Source organism: Trifolium pratense, linkage group LG6, assembly GCF_020283565.1.
Source record: "Trifolium pratense cultivar HEN17-A07 linkage group LG6, ARS_RC_1.1, whole genome shotgun sequence".
NCBI classification, from domain to species: Eukaryota; Viridiplantae; Streptophyta; class Magnoliopsida; order Fabales; family Fabaceae; genus Trifolium; species Trifolium pratense.
Genome location: NC_060064.1, coordinates 7083355 through 7093275, shown reverse-complemented (window position 1 = coordinate 7093275; position 9921 = coordinate 7083355).

Below are 9921 nucleotides of genomic sequence, written 5' to 3'. Positions count from 1 at the left end.
AACACTTTGATTTGCAAGTCAAGAGATCCAGATTGACCGCGGCAACACGTAGTTTTTACACAATTTTGTATTCTAACTGTTAAATAGAGATTATTATCGTTAAAAAAAACACTTCAAATAGAGATTAAGCTGTCTATAATAGAGATTAAACTGGCTATATTACTTATTAATAAAATTAACTGTTTATATCATCTTAACGGTAATTGCGCATTAAATCCTTATCTCAAGTTAAGCCATATTGGTATAAAAAAAAGTTTTTTTCTTTTTTGAATAGGCCAAAATGGAATATATATATATATATATATATATATATATATATATATATATATATATATATATAAAAGAGAAACAAACCAGTGATATCCTCAACACAAGGTGTGCCAGTAGAGACCACAACAGTTTACAAGAGTATCAAAGAAATACAATCGATGGAAACACATACAAAGTAATGGAGTCGACCACCAACAATGAAAATTTGATACTAAAGTTACATTCGTCGACTTCAACCACCAATAAGAAAACAATTTGACCTTATCTAGCATTTGGTACAAAGAAGAAGTCGTATTCCTGAACAACCTGTGATTCCGCTCGTGCCATATAATCCAGACACATGCGAGCCAAATGAGCTGCATAAAGGATCGTCGTGCTCGCTGACCACCTACTGACTGAGTGAACTGAACAAAGTGATCAGATAAGCTGTTAGTGTCTATCGCCATAGAACCAATCCAAGTCCGAACCATCGACCAGAGAGAACCAAAAAAAACTGCAAGAGAGAAATAAATGATGTATCGATTCAGCCTCGCCGCATCCCGATACGCAATAACACGCATCCGCTGGAATGATACCTCAAGTAACCAAGTTTGTCTTCGTTGGCAACCTATCCCTCAACAGTCTCCATGCAAGAATCGAAACCTTCAAAAAAAAGTTAAATAGTGCCTTCAGATTCCAGATGTTAGTTAAACATTTTAATAAGAGAATTTTGTTTTAAAACTTGTGCATTTAATACTTTTTTTTGAAGGAGTGCATTCAATACCTTAAAAATATAAAAAGTTATTTTTTAAAATTAATTTTATTTTTAATTTTCTTTTAAAAACACTTTTTAGCCCACCCTAAAAAAACCAATTGATGGAAAGTTTTGTCTATGCCTAAATTGCCTAAATACGATACAACATTATTTTTCCTTTTGATGGAACAATACAATATTATATACTACTGTATATCTTTTTCACGTGAGTGTAGGACACCACAAAATTGAGCAACTAGTAATAATAAATCGTCAAATTGATGGCTGAGACAGAAAAACATAAAACGATAACATGCACTATATTTGGTTTGAGTACTAATTCAATTTGTCTTCCTCCAGCCATCGATCGACAATTATCCGCAGGTGACCATAAGTGTCTCTGTTGTCACAAATACAATTCATGTCTACGATCACGACAACGGCACTACAGATCCAGAACATTTGTCACTTTTGTTTTTAATTAATTAATGGAGTATTTTTCTTTTTATAAGCTAAAATGGAGTCTATGTATAATGTCTAATACTCTAACTTATTTTACGGCTTATGGTTAATAGTTTATGTATAAACAACTTTTATAACAAAGATGAAAATAAACTAATTAGGTTATCTTCATAAATGGAGTAAGCTATAACTTAATTTTATTTCAATAAGTATTTTTGTAGAGCTATCAAAAACAGTTATAGTTATCCAGTGAACTTAACTCAGTTGGCAGGACATTGCATTATATATGTAGGGGATTGAAGTTTGAACTCCGATCATCTCATTTTATCTACTTTAAGGGTGAAATACCTAGCCACTAGACTACGTACATGACAACAACAAGGGTGAAATATTCAGTCATCCACTATAGACTACGTACATGACAACAACAAAAAAAGTCTATATAGTTCCTGCATAACTTAGTTGGTAGGAACATTACATGTAATATACATGGATCGAAGTTGGAACTATAATACTTTTATTTTTTCACTTTAAAAGGTAAAATTTTAGTTACTAAAATACTTATTCGACAAAAAAAAAGTTTATAAATATGTTTTAAGTTATTTTAACAAAATCTCATAAACAATAAATATCAGAAGTACACTCATGTCAGCAAGTAAAATCAAATATTAGAAGTACTTATTATGTCAGCAATTAACTCAAATAAATAAGATATACACTTTTCATAATTTGTTGATAAGATTTCTTTTAATTGTTCCGGCCTGTGGTTGTGTTCAATATTTGCTTGCATTGCATATATATTAATCAGAAATGAGAAATAATATTTAACCACTACAAAAATCCTCATTACCTACAAAAAAATCCGTGAGAATAATGCCTATTTTCTTAAGAAACGTAACATTTCCGACGATATTTCCTATCAAGAGCTTTGTAGGTAAAAAGTTGATTATTCCTACATTATTTCCGACAAACTTCGTAGGGAATGCATTTGTGTCAGCCACAGACTGGCATGTGTTAGCACATTACCTACGAAATTTTGGTAAAAACTGTATTTGATATTTAAAAAAATAAAAATAGCTATTTTTAGCAAAATTAAAATAAAATATTTTAATTGAAAATGAAAAAATTAAATGAAATTGAAAATAACATAAAATATATAAAATTATGTAATAGATTTTATCGTAATATTCAAGATATAATTCAAAAAAAATAAATTAATATTATAAATTGTAGTTTGAAATAAACCGAGCCTTACAAATATTATCACTAAAATATTTACACAAAAATAAAATGCAAGCGTCTCATGAAAGGTTGTTCCCAGTAGCGGAGCCAGGGGTGGCCAGGCAGGGCCATGGCCCACCCCAAACTCAATGGAAATTACTAAAATACCCATGGTATTCTAATAAAATTACACAAATATTGAAATATACTATATATTATTAACTCGCGTGATTTATTAAGGATTCTTGTAAACAGCTCAGCGGCTAGTCTGTGACCATGGGATTGGAAGTATGCTGGTTCAACGCCTGCCTACCGCATTTTTACCCCTTTTCCTGTTTATTTTTTAAAATTTGCTTCTTTTTTTTTTTTTTTTTTTTCTGTTTTAATTTTAAAAAAAAATCAATTTTATATGTATGAATAGATTAAATGATTAAAAATTTCAATGTATCAATACACTTGATGTTTAAGGTATTTAATTAAACTTTTTGATAATTAATTTTATGCTTATTATAATTTAAATTTTTATATTTAATTTATATAATATTTTAGTGGTTTCCTTTCAAAAAAAAAAAAAATTAGTGGCCCATCCGAATTTTTTTTCCTGGCTCCGCCACTGGTTGTTCCTCCTTCTTATCGAAGCTTGTTGAAGTAGCTCTTACACATTGTTATAGTTGATCTGTTTGTATCTCCCTCTGAACAATTTCAAAGTCATATATTAGTCACCACACACATTATATAATTCTATTATATATTTTTTTATAAGATGATGTTAAAAAAAGTTGAAATATGGAAATAAAAAAATTTCTGTGTTCTATTTTGAACAATTGCGTTACCCATATTTTTCTTTAAAATAAAACAATTTCGACAAAGGCATTGGTAAATAATGTTTTTAGGAATCTGTGTCATATAAACAATTCATTCTTTTCTTAGTATATTACATTGTTAGTATCGGACAATTAATGCTCTCTGATGATGGAAACGTAGGAGAGGAGACTTATATAATTCGTGTTGTCCTTTTTGGGTAGTACTTTTTTTTTGTAAGCAAATTATTAGTATATTATATTGTTATGTTAATTTTTCTTCTTGCCAGGACTTGAACTCTCTCAAACTCCTTAACTCTTAGCTCAACTAGTTTAACCAGTTGAGCTATCTATCTCATCCCTTTTTGGGTAGTACTTAACTTAAGATATGTAATTGTCACTTGTTTGCTCATTTTGAGTAATTTTAATGTTAATTTTTTATCATTATTTGGACTGATATGGACGGTTCTCATACGTGCATTTATCAATTATAGTTATGTTTATGTATTGTGCATTTATATATTTAATTTTAAATTTAATTTTTAAATAACGTATCCGGGCCGTATCGTATTAAAAATTTTGAAAATTTTCCCGTATTGCCTATCAGTGTTGTATCGTATATCGTGTCACATATCTGTTTAAGTAGGTAATTTTTTTTCTTCTTTTTTTCAGAAGGGTCTGATTTGACAAGGGTGTTTAACTATCAGCAAGAGATGTTTCAGCTCGGCCTCAACCTGGTGTTGTTGTTTGGTGAGGTGTTCGAATAGTTTGAGTTTTATTTGGTTTTGGAGCGGTCGTCTTGATTGTGACTGTTGCGGGGATGTATAGAGTTTGTGATGTTGTTTTGGAGGTTTTGGATTTTATGGTGGAGATGGAGTTTTGAGTATGACGAAAATACGTCCTTTTTTTTTTAAACATCAAATTTTTTTAGAAAGCCTCAAACAAAACATGAAATATGCTAGGTGAGGGAATATGATATATAAGGGACAAAAGAAAAAAAAAAGAGCTGGAAACAAGCCTCTTGAAACACAAAAAAAAAAAAAAAAAACCAAAACAAGTCTCCGCACACCAAAAAGAACGATAGCTAGAGAACACTCCACAGTCTCCAGACCACCATAGAAGACATCAACTTGACCTACGAAGATGTTATTAGACTCTAACTCTTGATCTCGAATCAAAAGTGATCGACCCATAAAAATGATATGTGTTAATGTGACAAATTTGTTGTGGAAGAGGTCTCGGTGTTGGTGTGTGGGTTTTGCTTGTGATAGATTTTAAAAGGGGTGGTTTTGATTGATTTTAGTTGATCCTTGGTTTGCTCTGGTTTAACAAGGTGGTTAGCATTTAAACTAGCTTATATTGGTATTGTCTTGTTGATTTTTAGTGTTGGAGATATGTGCTCAAACTATTGTAAGGGGTGCATTGGTGTGGTTATTGTTGTGTCTTATATTTGGTTAACGTGTTTTCTTCACCTTACATTTCTTTGTTCTTACTTTGACAATCCCTTAAACTTTTTGTTTAGAGGATTTGTCCATTAATAAAATTTGCTGATTAAATTATTTTTTTTAACAAAATAGAAACAGAAAAAAAAATAAAAGTTAATCAACTTCGTACTACTATTGACTAAATTTGAGGAATAAAAATATTAAAGTGACGTGATACTCACTCAATTATACGTAGGGATGGAGGTTGGGATTAAAACTAGAGGCGCCGAGTTTAAAAGTATAGTTTTTTTACCATGATATTGATATTAAGTTTCTACTGTCATTAGCAATTACTAATCTGCGTCGAAAAACCTGTAGGATACACAAGGTGGGTTCTTTCCCTCTCAACCGAATTTTCTCCATACGCATGAACCAGAAAAGTTAGTAAGAAAAAAACCAAAATTTGAAATGCACAACATATACAAGAAATAAGATAAATTTAAAGTTAATATTGTGAATCTACATTTATGGACCACTTTTTCAAGTCAAAATTTTTTGTCCCTCTATTTTCATATTTGTTGTAGTTTTGGTCTCAACACATACATTGCCATAAAAGGTGAAGTCTAGTCTCAAAAGAGATAGTTTATTATTGAATTCAATATTGGGGATAATAAATCACCGTTTTAGTAAAAAAGAATCATTTTAGGGGGAAAAACATCTACCGGAATCTTGAAAAACAAATATAAAAATAGAGCCCAATTTAAAAATGCATCATTTTCTTGAGTTTAATAAAATAAGAGGATCGAACGTAAAATTAAACCAACAATATAATAATAAATACTAGTATAAATTTTTTTTAAAAAAAAATAGAGAGAACTGTAACCACCTCTGTTGATCCCTTTCTTGCTCTGTTCCTTGATTATATGGGTTAATGTGAGTGTAATGACCTCTTAACTTTTCTATTTTTGTTATATTAGTGTTTGAAATTTCAATTAGCCTTATATATATTTGTGTTCTTTTTTTTTTTGTTTTTTGAAGCAGTATATATTTGTGTTCATAGGAAGAGCTTCATTAAATTATATGATTTATATTGGTAAGAATTGACCCAAGCATCTTTCGACAAGGAACACCTCCTTCAAATAAATTAGATGTGTGGTGTGAGGTTGCAGGAATAAAAAGGACAAATATATGTTTTGGAATGAAATTTAGTATGTGAGCATGGAAGCCTTATTATCTTGGCTCATGTTATTTGTCAACTAAGTGGGTATAGAGACATGAGCTTAAAGAGTTACATATTTAAAAATTTGAAGCAAGCATTTTACACTTTCTTTTTTTAGCAAAAGCATTTTACACTCCTGAATTGTGAAATTTAAGTGTTAAAAAATCCTATAAATTTGAAGCTAGCACTTTATTTCTTTAGATTATGAAATCCGGTTGTGTAAATATCTTTAGAAAATTAAATGAACATTTTATAACACTTAAATTTGAAAAGCACTGAATTATAGTACTTAGGATATGTAAAAAATCTAAAAAATTAAAAGTGCACATTTTACACCTTCACAATTATAGAATTAAGACAATTATCAATCAAGAAAAAGTTAAATTATTGAGAAAACATGTCTCGTCCTTACGAATGTCTCGCTTCATGCTTGTTGGCGACTCGACTTGATCAGATTTTCTTGTTCTTTTTGGTCCAAATTCATAAAAATTTTAATTTCCTACAAAAATGGTTAAATTTTGGTAGAAATAGTATTAAAAAAATGGCTGTTTTACTATTTCAAACAAATATTTACAAATAGTTGAATTTTTCTATTGAATTACTTGCAAAACAAGTTAATAAGTACTTAAATTATGCATGAAAAGTAACTACTTTTTAGCACTTATTAGATAGATTGTGTGGAAGTTTATAATACCTCAGAATTCAAACTCTACTATGAAGAGATCTTAACGAAGATATTTATGTTAGAGGAACTCTTGTTAGTAAGGGCATTTAATGTCTCTTTAAATTACTCTATCACACTAAAATGTGCATAATGTCCGGTAGTATTTTACTTAAATAAATTAAGTTTTTAATAAAGTTTAACAAATGTTTTACCTGTTTTTCTTTATTTTGTATTTTTAGGACCTAATGTTTGGAAGATAAAAAAATGAGTGCATTTGATGCATAGTATGATGCCTTATATAGACCAAAACTTGATTTAGAATAATCGGAAGATCTCCCTTAATAAAATTGCAAACTAGAAGCCGTGTGGGTCTCACCACGGCCGTGCCAAGAAAATTAGAGTGTTAGACTTTCGTGCCAAAACTCTGTCACGGCCCGTGTTGATCTGGCCACAATTGTGGCAGATCTCCGACAAAGAAAATCAGCAGTGTTTTTTTTTTTATTTCACTTTCAAATATTCATTATTTGTAATAAAACTCCCATAACTATTGAGATTCACGAAATTAAGAACTCTTCGACTATTAATATGACCTATTACTCTTATAAAAATCAAGCTTCACTTGTAAATTTTTTCAAAGTTTCAATAAAAAATTAATTAATTTTCTTTTGTTCTTAGTTTAGCTTACTATTTTCCTTAGTTTTTGTGACTGCCCACCATGACTAGGTGACTAATCTATTTGCCTTGGAGTTACAGGGTATTCATTAATAGATATGTAATTTTTATCCTTATTATATATTACAATATCTTGTAATTATTAATCTCATTTTATAGTATTTGCCTTGTAAACGTTTTGATCATAATGTTGTCTTGGATGAAAATCTGAGGACAAATCGAAAATATAAAGCTTGACAAGAAGTTCTATTCATAAAAATAGTTAGGGTGTTTACACTAGACTAGACAAAAGGTTATATGGATTAAACAAAAGGTTATATTGTGGCCCATTTGTTGGCCCGATATGAGGTGGGTAATGTTGACTCAATTTAGATAGAAAATGCACCGTTCTTGACGTAAAAAATAAAATAAAATAGAAGAGAAATATTTGAATGGACACAAATATTTGGTCTTCTATTTAGTCACCCTCACCTAAAAATATATAAATATATTTTCTCCAAATATATTTAAAGAAATTGCATAAGTCACAATTAATAGGAATTATCCAAACAAATCGCAAATTGTTGTGATTGGCCAATTAAATCCTTTTCCACCGTGTGAGTCAGAGTCAACGGGAATTGGATTAAAATGCTTAAAATGAAACACGCACTTCGTTTTAATATCTCTTGAAAAAAAGATTTTACTGGATATAACATTGCTGATAATAACTCCAGCAACCAAACTATCATTGATACTACCCTCAATGTACGCGATGTTCTAAATCCGACAGAGGATTGGAAACAAAGTTTTTTGACTGGGAATTTGATAACGAACACATCTAATCAGATTTTAGCCATTCCTGCTCCTAATGATTTGGATGGCCCAGATGCAATTGGGTGGGGAGGAACAAACACGAGACACTTCACTATGCAAAGTGCTTACAACATGCAACGTAGTCATATTCATGCTATTGATTGAGAATTGGAGGCCATTTGGAATTGGAAAGCACCACATAGAATTCAAACTTTTATGTGGATGGTTGCGCATGAACGCACCCTTACTAATTACCGAATGAGCAAATGGGGTGTTGGTATTTTATGCAACAAATATGGAGTAGAAGATGAGACTGCCATCCATGTGTTACGAGATTGCACCAGTGCAACCCAAGTATGGCTCAGATTTATAATTTTTATAATTTCTTCTCTTTATCTTGCAGAGATTGGATATTCCGGAACATTACCAACAATATGCATGGAGTGTGTGAAGTAGATTGGACATCAACTTTCATGGTAGCATGTTGGTACTCGTGGACCTAGAGAAACAAAGAAATTTTTTAAGAAGGTTTTCAACGTCCAATTAACCCTACCTATGTGGTTATGAAGATGGCAAAGAGATCGAAGTGTGTTTCAACAATCCATGAAGTTGTAATCGATATGACACTACTTTCATTGGATGAAAAAAAACCTCCAGAGGGGTGGGTGAAACTCAATTGTGATGGATCTTAGAATAATAGGCTGGACATGGCTGGCTGTGGTGGTTTAAAGAAAAGTAAATTTAATGGAAACATACCCACCCTAGTGGGTCATATCAGACAACTCCTGAAGCTGAATTTGCAAGTTCATTTGTCTCACACTTACGTGAAGAAAACCAAAACGCTGATTGAGTAGCTAATTTTAGTTCATTTGCAAGTTCACTCTCTAGACTCTAAGTTCTTTCAATGTTCATTTTCTCGAGTCTCCGCCTAGGGAGCCGGAGTCTTCTTTTTGAAGATATCTCCGGAACTTGCATGCCTTTGACTCTGATAATTCATGTCATGACATTCAGAAATTTCTTTTATATTTTTCCAGTCTATTTTGGAATCCCACTACTTCAAGTGTAACAACATTGCACACGCAATTGGGTGTCACTTACGACAATCTTAATTAAATTGGATAAGTTTTTTTCTTGGTTAAGTTTAAATCGGATAACTTAATCTATCCGAAAGATATAATTGGCAAGATGTTAAGAAGTCCCACATCGGTTGAGAGATGATCTGACTAAGTGTTTATATACTAGAGGCAATGCTCACCTTACAAGCCGATTTTGTAAGGATGAGTTAGGCCCAATACCCATTTCTAAGATGGTATAGAGCCTCTCCACGATCTGTTGGACCACCTATTATCAGGTTTCCGCTATCGGGTCACCCACCGTTTATATCCGCGCACCAAGCCCAATAGTGTTGGGCGCGAGGAGGTGTGTTAAGAAGTCCCACATCGGTTGAGAGATGGCCTGACCAAGTGTTTATATACTAGAGGCAATCCTCACCTTACAAGCTGGTTTTGTAAGGATGAGTTAGGCCAAATACTCAATTTTAAGACAAGAAGTATAAAATTGAAATAGAAAATGAACCGGTAACTCAACCCCATTAAAAACAAAACATTGTCAATTTGGATCCTCAGCTGCACAGCCTCTGCTATCCACATGTAATTATAAGAGAA